Source organism: Kogia breviceps, chromosome 3, assembly GCF_026419965.1.
Source record: "Kogia breviceps isolate mKogBre1 chromosome 3, mKogBre1 haplotype 1, whole genome shotgun sequence".
Lineage (NCBI taxonomy): Eukaryota > Metazoa > Chordata > Mammalia > Artiodactyla > Physeteridae > Kogia > Kogia breviceps.
This window is the reverse complement of record NC_081312.1, coordinates 69,027,920-69,049,955: the sequence shown is the minus strand read 5'-3', so window position 1 is coordinate 69,049,955 and position 22,036 is coordinate 69,027,920. Positions and strand designations below refer to the sequence as shown.

The 22,036-nt window shown below is 35.8% G+C and overlaps 1 protein-coding gene across 3 annotated transcripts in view; it reads right to left on the bottom strand.

The window, feature by feature from the left end:
• Window positions 1-22,036, bottom strand: part of PRKD1 (protein kinase D1) — a 343,255-nt gene that overhangs the window by 306,470 nt on the left and 14,749 nt on the right. The window lies entirely within an intron of this gene.

Here is a 22,036-nt window from a genome sequence, read left to right as displayed (position 1 = left end):
ATTTAACAAATGTCTGCTATATCCCAGGCACTGTTCTAGACACTGGGGACTTATCAAGGAAGAAACACCAATGCACAACACCTCCCATCACATATGGTCAAGGGATGCTGGCAGGATGCCCAATAGACAGCTATGTAATAAGCAGAAAGGCAAAATGAGTGGACAGAAAAACTCCTTTAAAGGGGATAAATACCATTGGTGTGGCAAAGGTACTGGCTGCTCAAAAATGGAGTGACCTTTTTGCATATAAAGCAGAGCCACCATGGATGGCAACAGCCTCAGGCCAAATTCAGCAGCAAAAACCAAAATCCACAAGTGAACTGTCTGGTTAGATACCAGTTTGCCCTCTCCCTCCCTCCCATGAGCTATTATATTATTACAGTCTATTATCTAAAGTCATGATGTCTCTTCCCCCTCCATCTTCATATATACAGAGAAGCCTCTTTCTTCAAGGTCTACTCTAATGCTTACCTCTTCCATGAGGTAAGACTTCCTGATCCCTCCAAGTGAATGGGATCTTGTCCTTCTTTGCCTCTCCCAAGGCAAGGTTTCTTCCAAACTGCTTTGACTACTAGATGGTACACTTTTAGTGTTTTGTTTGGTTTTTTAAATCTCCTTCTAGATTGTTCTGTTTGCCATATATGTGGTAAATTTCTAAAGAATGTGTGTACCTTACCCTTATTTAGCCTTTACAGAAAAAAATACATTGTCTGAAAAATAGAAGGTACTTGAGAGATATCCGGGGAATTAAATTCAGAAACAGAGTTTACTATGTAGCTAGCTATTTATAAACACACACATATATAAAAATACCAAAATAATCTAATCTAAATTAAGTTTTTGTAAAAACTTCTAAAGGATTTCCCTATTTACCTCTTAAAATTTCTAAAATATTTTCATCAAGTTTTAAGGCCCATTGATGCTGACAAATAAGTTACTTAAATCATCGTGTTGGTATTAACAATAATGACTTCACTTTGTTATAAATTAAGAATTATTTAATTTCACGAAACCATATGTCCTTTTAGTATATGGGGGATGTTACACCACACACTTCTTACAGATCACATTCTCCAGATGTTTTTTTTTACACACAGCTCTTTAGCACCTTTCTTTCTTCTCATCATTCATGTCTATACATACAACCATTCTTTCTTTCATTTAAAATACACCCGTGTATTGAGTGTAACACCTTGATAAGTATATGGTAGATACCAGATAAATAATTAACTGGGCTTTCTCTTTTCATTTAAGGATTCAAATTTCCCAAATACCTTAGCCAAATTATTGAGGAAGTTTTTCTGTGTATCTAGAACAAATTTCTGTGCCTTTTTCTACTAAATTTGGAATCATGTCTGGCCACCCATACCAAGAAAACAATAATAATAAATAAAAGACAAAAGAGTATTAGACATCATCTCTTTCAGGAGTCTGTTTCACAGTTTCCACCTCGCAATAAAAATCTTACACAAATTACCGGTTTTGCAGTGCCAAGAATGACTTAACGCTACAAGGTCTATTACATATACATCCTGACCTCCTATCATATATTAACTCATGGAAAAGGTAGAGGCTCAAAGCTGAATCATCTGCTGTGCACTGGCTTTAGTGTGCTGAACCATGGTACTTTAGAAGTGGACCTATTAGACTGAGAGCACATCAAATGTTATACAGTGCTCAGTTGTCACTTTAAAACTGATTATTATTAGAATTGATAATAATAAATATGAATAGCCATTCATTGAAAGAGAGGTCACTAAAATTCTAGGTGGCTTTATTCATTGCTTACAAATAAGTATCTGTCAACATTTCCATCAAACACATCTATTTCTAGAATGTTACAGTTACAAAACTTATTTTGGAATAGAAGCACCATTAAAAATGTCCATCAAAGACTATCTCTTCATAAAGTTAAAAATAAGTTCCATTCAGCTCTATGAACTCGAAATGCTTAGAATACCATATGTACTTCAATAACATATCTGTTTACTTCTGAAATGGCTATTGATGCACTATCTCAGGGTACAAATCAAACTTCTACAAATTAATCAATGACATAAAATTAAGTTATAATACTGAGATTAGTAGATTTTCATTTTCTAGTAGAAAATAAGTTTCATAATAACAAAAATGTAAAATATAAGATTTCAAAATATTTAACGCATGTAATATAGTAGTTCATTATTGGCAAAAACAAATTTTATGTTTAAAGGTTATATTTTATTGAGGGTGCTAATGACCAAAGTTAATGTTTTTAAAAATAACTGGAATTTTTTAATAACAAGAATTATCTATAACATAGCTTTATAGGTTTGTTTTTCAAATCTTATTAATGTCATTTTTTTTGTCTTCACCCACATATATGGTGCCAAAGTTTTCCCTCCCTCATTTCCATTTGTTACATATAACTGCTCTTAATTGAAGTTAGAAAAAATGTCAATAATTCCAGTCACAAAATTTATAATAAGCACATGTAATGAAAAAAATTATATACTCTTTCCATTTCAAAACTGAAAAATGAGAAATGCCTGTTGACATTATTTTCTTTATCATACGATTCTTAGTGTCTTACATGTTACCACTGGGTTCATGGGTATCAATTTCAATGCAGGAAAGAATGCCACACCAAGGTTCTAGTTCGAGGTCGCCTTGTAATTCTGAATTCTAGTTCTGCTCCTAGGTCTCACCTTACACTAACACATTAAAACTTATTTGATAATTACTGAAAACTACCTGTGAAGCTATCTTCACTTTCTGAATGCATTCACCAGGCAGTTAGTGAGTGCTCTCTATTTACCAAGTACTGCATCTGAGGCCAAGATTCAAAAGATAAACAAAAACTTTCATATCTTTGACCTCATGAAGCCTGGAATCCAGCAGAGAAAAGAAACATTATACAAATTATGGCATAAATATTTATATATAGTCATGCCACCTGCTTCAAAGGAAAAATTTAGTGAGAAATGGAAGTGTATAACCAAGGAAGGTTTCTCTGAGGAAGAGATATTAAAGCTGAGACATTCTGGATGAGCAAGGGCGAGACAAGTGAAGGGGGAGGGAGGTCCAGTCAGAAGGGATGAGATGTATGAACCCAAGGAGGTAGGAGGGACTTGGGGTCTTTAAGGAACTGAAAGGGAACCATCAGAGCCAGAGACGGGAAAAGAGGCAAGATGAGTGTCCTGGGTGGACTGTCACATGGTACAGGGCCTTGCAGATTACTGTCAGTGTCATGGACTGTGGACTTCATCCTAGGTGCAAGGAGAAGTATACCATCTTCAATGGGAAGTCAGGAGCCAAAGGAGTTCCAGTGATGTAGTCTGTGCCTTCTGAGGTACAGAGCAGGGCAGAGAAGGGACAGGGGCCTGTAGATAATAAGCCATAGAAGATGTCACTGAACGGTTTTACACAGGGCTGTGATTTGATGAGACTTGCGTTTGTACAAAAGTCTCTGTTTGCTAATGATAGATGAGGATACTTGCAGTACAAGCAAAATTGATGATGTCTAGGACTGTGGGGATAACAGTGGAGATGTACAGAAGTAAACAGATGAGAGATTAACATATGAAAACACAATGGACAAGACATGGTGATTATAAAGTAGAGAGGGGACAGAGAGAGGGTGGTGTTGAGAATGCCTTCTCAATTTCTGAAATAAGCAAGGGCAACACTGAATCACCCCAGATTGTGTACTGTCAAAGGAAGAACAAAGGCAATCTTTATCGTGCTTGAAACTTTATTTCTTCCCCAGGGCTTTAGCTAAATCACTCTAAAACTAAGATGTCCCATTTAATTTCTAGACATATGATATTAAAATGTGTACAAATAACAGTACATATTTAAATTCAAAGCCCTGAAGAAAAACTGAGAAGTGGCTACCCTCTGGCTCAATACCATGTTTATAAGAGTCATCAGGTTTTAAATGCTTCTACACGTGCACCTGCACGCACACTCACAAACATTCCCCATCAAAACTGTTAGCCTAAACAGAGGTTTCTTTTTCCCTTCTACAAGTAATATTTGCTTAGGTGACAGGAGTGGAAGCAGATTCAATGGTTTTTCTCTCCCTGATAATCAGTAATCCATCAAGAAAATAAAAAGAGAGAACTTATTTCTCCCTCCATCAGCAAAACCTTTAGATATGGTTATAAAGCTGGGAAAACATAATTCGAAACAAATAAGACATGTGACAACCAAGTAAAAGTACATTGTATCACGGTAGCTAGGCCTTAGTTACATCAAATGGTCCAAAAATGCTGATGTTTCAATTTATCATGAGAATTAAATTTAAAAATCAAGGAGGGGACAGGAAACTCATTGGCTTCTATAACCACAACTAACACATAAATGAGTCTTCTTGTCAGAGCCTAAGAAGAAAACAACCCAATACTATCACATTTAGCAGAAGAATGGGCAGTGGAAGGGGCTATAGATACACAATATGAGAGAAAATAATGATATTAATCAGTAATATAACTCCCCTAAATGTTTTTCCTTTTAAAAACAGAGAAATTGCTTTCCTTTATTTATCTAGTTAGGAAATTTTTTAAATTTTCATATTTTATTAAAAATTAAATACAATAAAAATGAAAATACAATCTCATCAGCCAGAGAAAACCATTTGCCACTTCAGATGATCAGATTATCTTTCTAGACTTATATGTATATACACAAATTTTAATTGGCTCATTTTATACCTGTTTTATAAACTTTTTTCACTTAACCACATATCACAGACACCTTTATGTAAATAAAAATATAGTTCTACATCCACATTTTAATGTCTGCATAATTCTTGATAATGTGGATATAACATAATTCATTTACCTAATTCCTATTGTGACATATTTCAGTTGTCTAGTGTATGTTTCCTTTCATAAACAACTATGCAATGGATATTCCTGCACATATGCTTGGATATTCCTGCACATATGACTGTGTACATGTGAGATTTTCAGCTTAAAAAAATCCAAGAAATGGAATTGCTAGATCAAAGGGCAAGAATATTTCTATGTATTTTAATACATATTCCGCGACTATTCTCCAAAAAGGTGATTCCAAGTTTATACTCACATCAATGACATACAAGAACAGTCATTTCCTGACATCAATTATTATTGTTTTCGTCTTTACCAATTTAAAAGGTGAAAACCAGTTTCTGAAAGATGCTTTGTGTGCATTTTTATTACAAAATTTCATAAGCTATTGGCAAGATCTTTTTTTTCTAATGACCTGTTTCTATTCTGCAAATCCACAGAAGTAGAATCACTGGAAGTGGGTCCCAGGACTGCATTTTTAACACGCTCAGGAGATGATTCTCATGAACACTCAGATTTGATAATCACTAGCCCATATGTTAAATGTTTATAGTGCTGAACAGCTTACGAAAGGGTTTGGCTTAATTTGTCTCAACAGAGCTACCCAATAAGCAGGTAGAACAGGAAGATCCGGAGATACTTCCAGAAATTTTAAAAGAAAAAGACTCAGAGAGGCTTAATAACTTGTCCAATGTCCCACAGCTAACAAAAGAGAAAACTCTTCATAATATTACAAAACAAAGATAAGAAATTCTCCAATTTCAGAAACCTTAAAATTGTGCATCTTAAGTTGGAGAATATTTGGTAGTAAATTGTGTGACTTAGCCAACTCCCATTTAACCTTAAGGTTAAAATTCAACACAGAGGGAAGCATTATATAATGTTTTTGTGTTTTAAACTGGTATTCTTAGAAAGGAATTAAAAAGAAACACTTTAATAGAGAAAACAAGGATGAAGCATGTGTTGGGGAGGAAGGTGTGGTCCAAAACCCTCAGTAACTCTCTACACTGATGGAACCCCACAAACAGCTATAACAGATCCAATGCATGTTGAAAAGGGGAGTATTTTCTATGACCAGATGACAAATGCCATATTAAAGCAACCTTGTGCACTGCAGTGCAATGATCTCCCATGTGGAACCATGATCCAGTGGGAAAACAAGTGTTTTGGAGCAAAAAGACTGTTGACACTTACTAGTTATTCTTTCTGCCACAATTTCCTAATCTGTAAAATAAGAACAATTCCAATCTCACAGCATTTTTATGAAGATGGAAAGAAAATAAGTAAAGTGATCTGTATCTGGTAGGTGCCTAGTTACTCTAATTTTTTCTAAAGATATGATTAAGAATTAGAGTTGCATTTCTGAAAGACTGACTTTCTAACTTGGCAGAAACTGTGATCTCATAGTATTTTGACAGCTTAACTAACTGTTCAGTTCACAACAGCTGTAGTAGGCAATCAAGCAAAATAGGACCCACCAACAAGTCTATTAAACCATCAAAGAAAAGTTCAGTTATTGCTGAAGAGGGTGTGATGTACAGTTAGTGAAAAAAAGACTTCTGCAATAGTCAAAATATTATCTGCATATGAAGTTTAATTTGGAGGGCATTTCATGCAAAAGTAGAAAACTAAAAATGTTTTCCTGGGACTTCCCTCACGGTCCAGTGTAGAGACTTCACCTTCCAATGCAGGGGGTGCAGGTTCGATCCCTGGTCAGGGAGCTAAGATCCCACATGCCTTGCGGCCAAAAAACCAAAACATAAAACAGAAGCAATACTGTAACAAATTCAATAAAGACTTTAAAAATGGTTCACACGAAAAATATCTTAAAAAATAATGCTTTCCTTTCTTGAGGCGATAAGCTTAAATGCCAAAGTATGGAACAGGTATTGGTCATGTATGCTATATCACTAAAGATAGACATATAATACTTTAAAATCTGGGGAAAATTAAGATTTTTAAAAAATAATAATTTGGTGGGCTTCCCTGGTGGCGCAGTGGTTGAGAGTCCACCTGCCAATGCAGGGGACATAGGTTCATGCCCCGGTCCGGGAAGATCCCACATACCGCGGAGTGGCTGGGCCCGTGAGCCATGGCCGCTGAGCCTGCACGTCCAGAGCCCGTGCTCCGCAGCAGGAGAGGCCACAACAGTGAGAGGCCTGCGTAATGCAAAAAATAATAATAATAATAATAATAATAATAATTTGGTAAGTTCTCCAGTAGAAATCATTCTTTTCAATGATTTTTGATAAAAGATAAATTCTGAGTACTAATGTTCAAGAAATAGTAGTTAGCATTTTCTTATATATTGAAGTGATTTCTCAAAAACAATCTTGTATAGTAATATAAAGCTACCTATGTTTCCTGAAATGTAAAGGAATATAGGACATACCTCATACATTATGCATCCTTTTAAACTTAAAACAAGTTGAAATTGATATAAATTTATCCTAAAACTACTGTTTCTTAATTTCACAAATTTAAAAAAATTAAGTTTTTTATTATTCATAGTGTTTGCAAAAGTAATATATCCAACTTTTCAATCCTGGATATTGCAGTTCTACATTTATGTGTATTTTTGCACATTAAGAAAGTCAGGAACTCACTCTATAATGTTTATGCAGGTCATTAGATATAATAATCATCTAAGTTTAAAAAAAAAAAAGAGGCTACTTCATTTCCTAAAGGATTAAAAAAATTTCACTACATTTTAGTTAATGTGCCCAAGGAAGCCGTGGAGTGGTCTTTGATCTCCTCAGGTTGAGGCATGGTCTTTTTCTCTTTTTTCATCAACAGGTCTATGTTTGCCTAGCGCAACAAACACACATTATAAAATGTTTATTGAATAAATGAATCCCACATTATTCAAATACTGGTGCTTTTCATGGATAAGATGTAATGTACTTCACATTTCATCACTTCACTGGGTTATTAGACTTCTTAAAACAAAGCACATCCACATTATATCTTCCAACATAACTAGATTAATAATTCTGAGCAAAATAGAAGACACTGTTATCACTACTCATGTTGGTTTTGTTTTTAATTGAGCTGGCTGAAAACTGGACTAAATAGGCTCCAAAGACTCCAAATGATCAGGTGTGCCCACAGACACAAACTGCCTGAACCTTCTTTTGCTACACGTAGTATATTTTAAAATATTCTTTTCAAAATAAAAAGAAAGATATATTTTGGAGAACGAATCAATATTAAGGCTCTTATCTGGATGTTATTTTAGAGGACATAAGGCAGAGAATACCTCTGTGGACTGGAAAATGTTAATACTCATCCAGAAAGTTGATTTACAATATCTTGATCGTTGGAGTATTCTGAAGTTTAATTGATTAATATTTATGAAATGCTCAAAGTGCAAATTCTCATACTTATGATGCAAATATGAAAATATTTATACCAAGGTTAGCACTTGCTATTTTGAATTCAATCCACAGTTCACTAAGAACCAATACAAGCACACACCAGCAGAATGCAGTTTACATCAAATAAATACAGTATTTTCATAACACTGAATTTAGACACATTTGTAAATAAAATTCAAACATCTCTTTTTTTTTTTTTTTTTTTTTTTTTTTGGTGGTACGTGGGCTTCTCACTGCTGTGGCCTCTCCCTTTGTGGAGCACAGGCTCCGGACACGCAGGCTCAGCGGCCATGGCTCACGGGCCCAGCCGCTCCACGGCATGTGGGATCTTCCCGGACCGGGGCACGAACCCATGTCCCCTGCATCCGCAGGTGGATTCTCAACCACTGCGCCACCAGGGAAGCCCTCAAACATCTCTTGATGAGAGTTTTTATGATATAAATCAATTTTCTAGTTTTCAAACCTTGTCAAAAAATTACAGAATCAGGGGAGAGGGTCCCAAGATGGCAGCAAAGGAAGACCCTGAACTCACATCCTTCCACAGACCCACCAAATCTCACCTACATATAGAGCAATTCTGCCTGAAGAAGACCTGAGGGCTGATTGATTTTTACGTGCAGTTTCTGCAAATAAAAGGACCACACAGAAATGGATAGGAGGACAGAGACACAGTATCCAGAAGAACCCAACTCCTCATTCTTTGACCTACAATAGGGAGGGATATTGCTGAGGGGCCAGAATGCAGACTCACTTGCCCTGGGACACAGTGATAAAATAGCAGTTTAAAAGGCTGGGCTATACAGGAAGGAAATCCATTTACTAATACTAGAGCTTCTGTCAAACAGGCAGGAAACTACTGGAGTCCTCTCCCAGGTTGGAGGCACCAGCAAGAACCACTATTCGAGGACCCTCAGGACTACCAGTAGCCCATACCCCCTCCAGCCACAGCCTTCCTGTCAGGGTGGACACAGGCACAGTGCTCCCCAGGTACTGCCCCCAGCCCAGCCTGCACCATCTCCAGCAACCCTGAGGAACCACACTACCCAAAGACTACACCCAGCCAGGGCTCATTCCAGCTCCAGCCGGCCTATCAAAGCCACCAGCACAAGCAGTCTATACAGGGGACACTCCCACATAAAGCCAATTCTTCAAGACCAGGAGAGGTAGCAGTTTTGCCTAATTCATAGAAATTAAAATCTAAAGTAGAACAAAATGAGGAGACTGAGTAATATGTCCCATACAAAAGAACAAAATAAAACGCCTAGAAAACACCCTAATGAAATGGAGATAAGTAATTTATCTGATAAAGAGTTCAAAGAAATGGTCATAAGAATGCTTATTGAGAAACTCAATGACAATTTTTTTTAAACTTAGAAAATGGAACTGAAATTAGAAATTAGAACTGAAGAATACAAAATGCACTAGAGGAAATCAACAGTAGATTAGATGATACAGAAGAATGGATAAGCAATGTGGAAGACAGAATGGTGCAAATAACCCAATCAGAACAGCAAAAAGAAAAAAAGACTTTTTTAAAATAAGGAGGTTTTTTTTTTTGGCAGTACACGGGCCTCTCACTGCTGTGGCCTCTCCCGTCGTGGAGCACAGGCTCCGAATGTGCAGGCGCAGAGGCCATGGCTCACAGGCCCAGCCGCTCCGCGGCACGTGGGATCCTCCCAGACTGGGGCACGAACCCGCGTCCCCTGCATCGGCAGGCAGACTCCCAACCACTGCGCCACCAGGGAGGTCCAAAATAAGGAGATTTTAAGGAACAACATCAAATATATTAATGTCCCCATCATGGAGGTCCCAGAAGAAGAGAGAGAGAAAGGGGCAGAAACCTTGTTTGAAAAACTAATGGCTGAAAACTTCACTAATCTGAGGAAGGAAACAGACATCTAGGTCCAGGAAGCACCAAAAGTCCCAAGCAAGATGAATCTAAAGAGATCCACACCAAGACATAGTCTAATTAAAATGGCAAAAGTTAAAGATAAAAACATAATTTTAAAAGCAGCAAGAGAAAAACAAGTAATCACATACAAGGGAAATCTCATAAGACTATCAGCTGATTTTTCAGTAAAAATTCATAGGCCAGAAGGCAGTAGCAAGATATAGTTGAAGTACTGAAAGGAAAAAACTTGCAACCTACAATACTCCATATGGTAAGGTTATCATTCAGAATTGAAGGAGAAACAAAGTTTCTCAGACACATAAACTAAAGGAGTTAACACAACTAAAACAGCTTTATGAGAAATGGTAAAAGGTTTTCTATAAGTGGAAAAGAAAGGGCCACAACTACAAGAAACAAGAAAACACAGGAGGAAAAATCTCACTTATATATAGTAAAGTCAGTGCATCAGCCACTTAAAAATCTAGTAGGAAGGTTAAAAGAAAAAATACTATAATTAACTATAACTACAATAAGTAGTTAAGGGATACACAAAATTAAAAGATGTAAAATACGACTTTTAAAACAGAAAATGTGAAGGAAGGAGGTAGTGAAAAGGTGCTGCTTTTAGAATACGTTCAAACTTAAACAACTATCAGATTAAAACAGGCAGCAATACATACAGGCTGATATATATATGAACCTCATGGTAACCACAAACTAAAAACTTACAGTGAATACATGCAAAAAAAAAGAGAAAGGAATCAAAACATAACACTGAAGAAATATATCAAACCACAAGAGAAGAAATCAGGGGAAGAAGACAGGAACAAAGAAGAATTACAAAAATATCCAGAAAACAATGAACAAAATGACTATAAGTAAAAACCTATCGATAATTACCTCAATTATAAATGGACCACGTGTTTCAGTTAACATAGGGTAGCTGAATTAATTTAAAAAACAATACCCATCTATATACTGCCTACAAGAGACTCACTTCAGATCTAAAGACACACACAGAATGAAAGTGAAAGCACAGAAAAAGAAATTCTATGCAAGTGGAAATCAAAAGAAAGCCAGGATAGCAATAATCATATCATCCCTTAAAACAAAGACTATTACAAAAGATAAAGGTATTACATAATGATAAAGGGGTCAATTCAACAAAAGGATATATTTGTAAATATTTACTCACCCAACATACGAGCACCTAAATATATAAAACAAATATTAAAGAAATAAAGGGAGAAATAGACAGTAATACAATAGTAACAGGGGACTTTATATCCCACCTACATCAACGGATCCATCATTGAGAGAGAAAATCAATAAGGAAACACTTACCTTAAACAACACATTAGACCAGATGGACTTAATAGGTATACAGAGAACCATACATCCAAAAGAAGCAAAAACAAAAACAAAAGAAAAACATTTCAAGTGCACCTGGAACATTCTCCAGGGACAGACCACATTTTAGGCCACAAAACAAATCTCAATAAATTTAAGAAGGTCAAAATCATATCAAGCATCTTTTAGACCACAATGGTATAAAACCAGAAATCAACCACAAGAAGAAAAATAGAAAAAACATAATCACGTGGAGAGTAAACAACATGCTACTCAACAACCAATGGGTCAACAAAGGAAACAAAAAGAAAGTTTTTTTAAAAAAAAAAAAACACTTGAAACAAATGAAAATGGAAACACAACTGCCCAAAATCTACAGGGTGCAGCAAAAGCAGTTCTAAGAGGAAAATTAATAGTGAGATAGGCCTACCTCAAGAAACAAGAAAAAAATCTCAAATCAACAATCTAAATGTACATTTAAAGGAATAAGAAAAAGAACAAGCAAAATCCAAAGTTAGTAGAAGAAAATAAATATTAGAGAGGAATTAAATGAAACAGAGTCTTAAAAAGCCAAAGGAGAGCTCAATGAAACTAAGCTGGTTCTTTGAAAAGATAAATGAAATCAACAAATCTTTAGCCAGATTCACCAAGAAAAAAAGAGAGAACCCAAATAAATAAAACTAAAAATGAAAGAGGAGAAATTACAACCAACACCACAGAAATACAAAAGATAAGAGAATACTATGAACAGTTATATGCCAACAAATTACACAACCTAGAAGAAATGGATAGATTCCTAAAAACATATGATCTTCCAAGATTAAATCATAAAGAAATAGAAAATCTGAATAGACCAATTACTAGAAATGAAACTGAATCAATAATCAAAAAACTCCCCTCAAACAAAATTCCAGGTCCAGATGGCTTCACAGGTGAATTCTATCAAACATTTTAAGATGAGTTAATACCTATCATTCTCAAATTATTCCAAAAAAACTGAAGAGTAAGGATCACTGCCAAACTCAGTTTACAAAGCCTGCATTACCATGATCTCAAAACAAGACAAAGACAATATACAAAAAAAGAAAATTATAGGTCAATATCCCTGATGAACCTAGATGCAAAAACCCTCAACAAAATATTAGCAAACCAACTAAAACAATACATTAAAAGGACCATACACCATAATTAAGTGGGATTCATTCCAGGAATACAAGGATGGTTTGACACTTGTAAATCAATCAATGATATACATGCCATTAGTAAAACAAAGGATATAAATCATATGATCATCTCAACAGATGCAGAAAAAGCAAAATTCAACTTCCATTTATGATAAAAACTCTCAACAAAGTGGTTACAAAGGAAATACCTCAACATGATAAAATCATATATGACAAACCCAGAGCTAATGTTATACTCAATGGTGGAAAAGCTAAAAGTGTCTCCTCTAAGAAGAGGAACAAGAAAAGGATGTCCACTCTTTCCATTTACATTCAAAATATTATTGGAAATCCTAGCCACAGCAATCAGGCAAGGAAAAGAAATAAAATGCAACCAAACTGGAAAGGAAAAAAATAAAACTATCAGTATTTGAGGATGATATGATAGTGTATACAGAAAACCCCAAGGACGCCACCAAAATACTATTAGAACTAATAAATGAATTCAGTAGTTACAGGATACAAAATTAATATAGACACTAATAACAAACTATTAGAGAAATTAAGAAAACAATTCTTTACAATTGCACCAAAAAATAAAATAAAATGAAATATCTAGGAGTAGCAAGGAGGTAAAAAACTTGTACTCTGAATCCTGTATGACCCTGAGGACAGCAACAGAAGATAACACAAATAAACGGAAAGATATACCATGCTCATGGACTGGATGAATCAATATCATTAAAATGTCCACACTACACAAAGCAAACTACAGATTCAATGCAATCCTTATCAACGTACCCATGGTATTCTCAGAGAACTAGAACAAATAATCCTAAAATTTGTATAGAACCACAAAAGACCCCAAATAGCCAAAGCAATCTTGAGAAAGAAGAGCAAAGCTGAAGGTATCATCTGAAATTACACTACAAAGCTATACTAATAAAAACTGTATGGTACTGGCACAAAAATGGATACCTAGATAGATGAAACAGAATAGAGAGCCCAGAAATAAACCCATGCCCATTTGGTAAATTAATCTACAACAAAGGAGGCAAGAATATACAATGGGGAAAAGGCATGGTCTTCAATAAATGGTTTTGGAAAAACTGGACAGCTAAATGCAAAAGAATGAGACTAGACCACTTTCTTACACCATGTACAAAAATAAATTCAAAATGGATTAAAGACCTAAAACCATAAAACTCCTAGAAAAAAAAACAGGCAGTAACCTCTTTGACATAAAACTCCTAGAAAAAAAAACAGGCAGTAACCTCTTTGACATTGGACTTAGAAATATTTTTGGGGGGTATGTCTCCTCAGGCATGGGCAACAAAAGCAAAAATAAGCAAATGGGACTAAATCAATGATGTTAGAACACTCCCTCACACATAACACAAAAATTAACTCACAGTAGCTTAAAGACTTAACTATAAGACATGACACCATAAAAATCCTAGAAGAGAACATAGGCAAAACATTCTCTGACATAAATCATGGCAATGTTTTCTTAGGTCAGTCTCCCACGGTAAAAGAAATAAAATAAAACAAACAAATAAACAAATGGGATCTAATCAAACTTAACAGCTTTTGCACAGCAAAGGAAACCATAAACAAAATGAAAAGACAACCTATAGAATGGAAGAAAATATTTGCAAATGATTTGACCTACAAGGACTTAATGTCCAAAATACATGAACAGCTCATACAGCTCAATATCAAAAAAGCAACCAACCCTATCAAAAAATGGGCAGATGACCTAAATAGACATTTCTCCAAAGAAGACATGTAGATGGCCAACAGGTTCATGAAAAGATGCTGAATATCTCTAACAATTTGAAAAATGCAAATGAAAACTATGAGGTATCACTTCATACCTGTCAGAATGGCCATCATCAAAAAGTCTGCAAATAATAGGGACTTCCCTGGTAGCACAGTGGTTAAGAATCCACCTGCCAAAGCAGGGGACACGGGTTCGAGCCCTGGTCCGGGAAGCTCCCACATGCCGTGGAGCAACTAAGCCCATGGACCACAACTACTGAGCCTGCATGCCACAACTACTGAAGCCCGCATGCCTAGAACCCATGCTCCACAACAAGAGAAGCCACCACAATGAGAAGCCTGCAAACCACAACAAAGAGTAGCCCCTACTCACTGCAACTAGAGAAAGCCCGCACGCAGCAACGAAGACCCAACACAGCCAAAAATAAATAAGTAAATTAATTTTTTTTAAAGTCTACAAATAATAAATGCTAGAGAGAGTGTGGAGAAAATGGAACTCTTCTACAATGTTGGTGGGAATGCAAATTGGTGCAGCCACTATGGGGAACAGTATGGAAGTTCCTGAGAAACTAAAAATAGAGCTACCATATGATCCAGCAATCTCACTCTTGAGCATATATCTGGAAAAGATAAAAACTCTAATTCAAAAAGATACATGCGGTATTTGTTTTTCTCCTTCTGACTTACTTCACTCTGTATTACTTCACTAATATACTATTGTATGTTAGTTATAACTCAATAAAAAATTAAAATAATAATAAAATGAGGAAACTGAAAAAAAATGTAGAATCGATTTCTTTTATACAATACACCCTTAAACATGAAGAGGCTGTTCATGTAAAATAATAATTTACCATGTATGATTTTGCCCATACAAGCCTGAATTTATGACCTTAATAAATGCTATGAATGAGATGTCATCATAGCTAGCATAGACTGCTTAGAATGTGCAAAGCACTGTTTGTCCTATAGACATTATTAACCTGCATGATAATATTATTAAAAAATCACCAGCAGAAACTAACACACTATTGTAAAGCAATTATACTCCAATAAAGATGTTAAAAAAAAAGTCACGGTCTTCCCTGGTGGCGCAGTGGTTGAGAATCCGCCTGCTGATACAGGGGACATGGGTTCGTGCCCCGGTCCGGGAAGATCCCACATGCCGCGGAGCGGCTGGGCCCGTGAGCCATGGCCGCTGAGCCTGCGCGTCCGGAGCCTGTGCTCCGCAACGGGAGAGGCCACAACAGTGAGAGGCCCGCGTACCGCAAAAAAAAAGTCACTATGATGCATAGACACTAATTATCCCCATTTTACAGAAAAGGCAATTGAGATAATAAGTAAATTGCCCAAGGTTACTCAGAAAGTATGTAGCAAAAACAGTATTAAAGCCAGGCCAAGTGAGAGCCAGTGTTAATTAAAAACCTTTGGCTTTGGAAAGGGAAAAAGAAAACTCTTATAATAACCCTACTATAAAGCACTTTAAAAGGTAAAGCATTAAGTTCATTAATTCTGAGTTTTCAACTCCACATGTATCATTTAATCAACTTACACTGGCATCTGATCCACAGGAACATGAAAATGTCAAACTATTTCATCAATAAAATTATCTTCCCATCATAACACTGCTGGGCCCTTTTCAAAACACTCACTCAAGCCGTTTTTCTTTTGATTGTTGCAACAACCACCCCGGTAGTAGGAACAAGAGAAACTGTTATCTCTGTTAGATGAGACATTGTAAAAATGTGGGGACTCAGGATTTAGAAGTTAGGAGACTATCAGGGATCCCAAGGCTGTTCACGTTTACATCTCCAGTGCTTAGAACAGTGGTTGGCATATAGTTAAGTACCGGGTGTTCATCTGGAAAGACCATAACCTGGGTGTTCTACTCAGAAGCCAGATTTCTCTTTCCAATCTGTCATGTTCTCACTCCTCTCATGGGTCACAATGCACAACGTGGAGCAAGGTGCATTGGAATTGTGATTAATTCGTGTTCATGGCGAGAAACTCATTCAAAACACATTACGTTTACCAGAATAAATTATTTTTATCAATAATATGGATCATCAAAACAGTACCAAAGCCTTCTAAAAGTGAGGCAAATAGAGTAAAGCTAAAGTATCAAATTAATAGCCGCTTAGCTGAGGTTAAATACTTCCTTTAGAAGGTATTTTTGAGGGATTGAATATTTCTCTCCTACATGGATGCTCCAACGATGCAATGAGGTACTGTTCTGAACGTACTCAACATAACAGCCTTGTTCTATAAGGATTTGGCCATTTCAAATAAGTCTAATTCAAAATGACAAAATAAAGTCTGCACTCATAGAGTCCTCCAATTCTCACATGACTCTGGCTCTCCAACCACAATTTTTGTAAAAAAATTAAGACAAGTAAAAAGAAAATAATAAACATCTGTCCTACCCCAAAACAGGGATAACCGATATTAGGATTTTTATTCATTTGTTTATATTTTGTCTTAGCTGAAAAAGGAAAAAGAAGAACAAGTGTGAGGACAAAGGAGAGGTAGGAACAAATTTTTAAATCCATACCATAAAGTCCTATACACCTGCTCTTTGGGCCTCAAATTTGGCTCTAACTTTTAGGGCAGTCATCACAAGTATGAAAAATGTTAATTTCACACCACACTATCAGTGAGATTAGAAGCCTAGGAATAGCTTCAGAGACGAACAACTATACTCAGAACTAAAGTTTAACAGGAAATTCTTCTGTAGGTTCCTTATTAAAGAAGGCTGTACATCATAATGAACAATGTATTGGGCCTCACCTTAGACCTGGGATTCATAGGATCATATGGACTAACCAACCTAGAAATCGCTTAATGGCATCACGACAAGTAATTCTACATTTCACTAATGCAATGCCTTTTGGCACACAGCTGTTTAATATAACTCGATTCAGGAATGTACTTTAAAAGATCTGGGAGAATGGATGGACTCTGTGTCCTTCAAGCAATTCCCCTTGAAGTCCATCTCTCTCACATAAGATACTACTAAGGAGCAAGTATCAGTATAATGCCTGGAGCGTAATTTTTCTTTGTTGCTAGTTGAACAAAGGAACACATATCCTGACTGACAATAAAACTAAAATGTAAGGAGCCGTACAAAGCTGAGCACTTAAATGCAAGGCATCCCCCCTTACAAAGAGTACTGTTACAACACCAAGATTCTCTCCAAAACTCATTCTGAAGACCTTCCAGAACTTTAATTAAAAATAAATATTAATATTTAGGTTCAAAATAATCTGGGGGAAAGAGGATGAAGGGATAATGACTGTGGAACAAGAAATTAATTATTAATAAAACAAAACTGGCTATATTTTGATAATTATTGAAGTCAGTTTATAGGTATATGGAGTCCATAATTAAAAAGTGAAAATAAAAATCTAGTAAGGTATCCAAAGAAAGCTTAACATTGTACAGTACTAGTCTTAATGTACTCTTTAAGATAAACTATTTGTGATGATACCAAGAAACCTAAATATGTATCTACATTTTATATTAATTATATATGTTTTTAACAAATACATATATTTTACAGGTACAAATACACATGCATATATATATAATTGCTTCTTTAAAATCAATTATAAGATTGGAAACATAATAAGTTTAGATTTAGAAAAGTTTATAGGTACCTGTCTTTATGGCAATAATTAATTAACAAGATCAGTCTCTAGTCTGGGCCCCTCGTAATTTCAAATAATAAAACGTATCCATTTAGAAAAGAATATTTTCTTTGTATTTTCTATAACAGACATCTAGCTCATTCAAAAGTATTATCAAATGATTAAGACACAAGCTAAAGGGATGAGGGGCCACTGTTTTTTCAGGTTTATTAATCTGCCTGGAAATGTTCAAGATGTCCTATAGATATAGTCTGGTGGCTAAGTACATGAACTTTGGAGCCTAGATGCCTAAATTTAAATACCAACTCTGTCATTGCCTATGTAATACTGGATAATTCTTCCAGTGACCCAGTTTCCTCACTTGTAAAATGAGGGTAAAAGTTGTTATCTACCTCTGGGGTAAATGAGTTAGACTAGGCAGGCCCTTTAAGAGTGGTACAGTAATGGCTGACAAATGTTAGCTGTACTAGGGATAATACTCACAATAATAATAATAATTGCTAATATTATCTTAAGTGACCTATAAGAAGTTGATTCCTACCAATGTTTATACCAATGGCCCCTTACTGAGCAGGTTCTGATAGAGCTTAAATGATCAGGGCTATATGCTAAGTTCAAATAAGTTAAATCACAACTGATTCTTATTCATGGATTCAAAGGCCAAGGTGAAATTAATAAAACCTAAAAGTAATTTGATATTATTTCCAGTTAAAAGAGGTGGTACAAGAATAGCATCCAATTCCTGACTGTTCCTAGTATAAAAAAATCAGTGGCCTCAACAAGACTTAAGATTTTTAACTGGAAATCAGTTTGGACAAAAGGCCAATAAATCAATAATTTGTGGTGAACACATGGTACTTTTTCTGAAGACAGTTTAATTGTACTCTGGGACTGTCAGATGACTGATGTCACCTCTAAAGCTGATTTTCATATGCACAGCACACTGACTGTGTGAGATGAACCCCATCAGGATCAAAGAGCATACCTTCAAGGGGGTCAGAGAGAAAATTCTTGGAAGAGAAAGGCAGGAAGGTCACACTACACCATCAAGAGTGCTGTAACTTGGCCTGGCTTCCCTGGTGGCGCAGTGGTTGAGAATCCGCCTGCTGATGCAGGAGACACGGGTTCGTGCCCTGGTCCGGGAAGATCCCACATGCCGCGGAGCAACTAAGCCCGTGAGCCATGGCCGCTAGGCCTGCGCGTCCGGAGCCTGTGCTCCGCAATGGGAGAGGCCACAACAGTGAGAGGCCCGCATACCGCAAAAAAAAAAAAAGAAAAATAAGAGTGCTGTAACTTGGCCTAATTCACGAAATTTAACCAAGTTTCTCTCCAGGAACTCTTAGTCTTCTATATCCCTGCATCACAAGGAATTGGGGGGAAGAGGGGGATAGGGTCACTAATCCAAAAATAAACAGGAAGAAAGTTCTTTTCAATATCAAGAGCTCGACTCTTAAAATGCTGGATAAAAGATACACTTGATGACTTTAAACAACTGTTTGCCAGTGGAGAAAGTTTTCACTGTGAAAAATCCAAGTTGAGATAACTCCTGTTTTCACCAGCCTTTTCGTTCTTTATAAAATCTTGCCAGGAAAGGTGGGGACCATCCTTGTATAAGTAGCCTAGAAGCAGGATAGTTTTAAACAGAATCATGGGTACAAAATCACTACTGTTCCACCTGTTATGAATGACTGATATGGGGGTGTCATCTTCCCTGGCTTGGCACCAAGGGCTGGGAGAAGCCTTCCCCAGGAGTGACTGCTGAGGTTACACAAACTTCTGGCTGACAGTACGCAACTCTTTGCCCAGATAGAGTGGTTATGTACTTGGGTGATCACAGATTCCTCATCCAAGGACTGGATGTTATGTTAAAAAGCAACAGGGTTGCAGAAAATCAAATACGATATCCACCCAGTGGTGTTTGTGACTCTGGAGAAAATCAACTCAGACATTTAAGAATGTCCGAGAAGACTTAAAACTGCATGAGAACGTAAATTATGAAGGAAAAAAAAAAGATACGAACAGCAGGACAGAAAATTTAAAACATATGAGGTGTAAATCTGGATTGTCAAGAGCTAAAATTATGAACAGAAAATAAAAAGAATTAAGAAAAGACTTTAAAAAATACCCCCCCAAATAAGTCTTTAAAAAATACCCCCCAAATAAGATAAACACAAACATACACACATATAGATGGACAGAAATAGATATATAATTTAACACCTGCCATCTAGTATACAATAAGTATTAAAAGTATGAATAAAAATGATTTTCAAAAATACGCATAACTTTAAATCATTTAAAAAGCTAAAATCTGAGCTAAGCTAAGCTAAATCTTAAGAAATATAAAACAGTAATTGTGACATAAAAAATAAAGAAATTAAAGTAACTAAGGTTAAGAATTGGCAGGAAACAAAGAAAAGGTAAATGTTTTTAAATTGTAATCCTACTGACTCACATCAAAGCAGCCAAACTAGTGACTATTAACTATTTTAAAAGTTCCTTGCTGGAGGCCACTCTGTTGAACGTTCCCTGTTAGCCCATCCGAGTTTCTCAAGTTCACTCCACAAGCCAGTGGAAAGCAAAAAAAAAAAGCAAAGGGACTTCCAGCTAACATTGGTTGAATTTGTGTTATTTTCTGATTCACCCCCAAACTCCCGCAAAGACATTATTCTTTCCTCTCCATCACTGTCTCTCCTACCACTATATTTTATATGTCAGACTTTTTATTATTTCCATAATTATGTTCTTAAAATCTACAGGTAAAGTAGGCTGAGATTTGACAAGTAAAACACTGAAGTGTCTTTCATAATATTTCAACCGTATCCACTAACAACCACAAAAGACTCCTTCTGTTCCAAAGACTCAATTCAATTCAACAAATATTTATTCAGGCCCAATCATAAAACGTTTTCAGGAAAGCTTTCGCTGGCTTCAAATTCTTGGCCCAGTTAGATGAGAGGAATACCAGTTCCTCAGATGAGACTCAAATCCCAGAATTTTGTGTTTGCTTGTTTCCTCAAATAACAGTCTAACTTTCTCTCCAAGTACATCTTATCTCCCAAAACATTTCTCATTCACTTTTAAAAAAACCAATGATTTTAATAATAATTACAGATCAAAAGTAGAAATGAGGACTTCCTAGAAAGCAAATAGACCAGATATAACTAAAGACTTAAATTTGCATACAGACTGATCACAGGGTTTTGCTTCTAGAAACTTAACCAGTAAATAATGGGACAAATCTTTATTTCAAATCATTCAGTGCCAGGCACTATTCTAGATCCCTGGGATGTAACAAAGGAGAAACAGGCAAAGATGGCTGCCTGTATGGTGTTTACACTCTCATGTGATTTACTCAATCTTATTCAATTTACTCAATAAAGACATTCCTGAACCTTTGTGTGTAAATCAAAGTTTTATCAATCAAAACATATTTTAAATTATCAAAGACAGCTCTACAGTATTGAATAAACAATGCAATTGCTTCTTTTGCAAAAGAAAAGACTTTTGGAGAAAAATGGACATGTTAAGATGACACACTTAGGTCTTTAAGAACCTATTCTTTGCATTTCAGGTATCTAAAGAACATTACAGAGAACTGTAAGAGCAAGCTAGGATGAAATTTTAATCTTTAAGAAATTATCCGATGGAAATTTTATAGGAATGTGTGTTTTTCAAACTTCTTTTTAAAAGATCAAAGTGAATTTTGATATACAGAGAAAATATCAGGCCAGTTGTTACAAAAGAAAACAGGAAAAAGGAAAGTGTTCTTTTTTTAAATTTTATTATTTGTTCATCGTGAATTTGCTAGATATATTCCATATGTAGTCTACCCAATGATGGATTTAAGTGTTGGCTATTAAATATAACAGTTTTTCTGCATCTTGCTGCTTGCTTCACTTGATTTTTCTCTCTGAAAGCAGAGCAAAAACCCCAAAACCCTATGCATTTGTACTTTTCAAATTGAAGAAAGCAAAGAATCACTATAATTCTAAAATAAAAACTATAATCT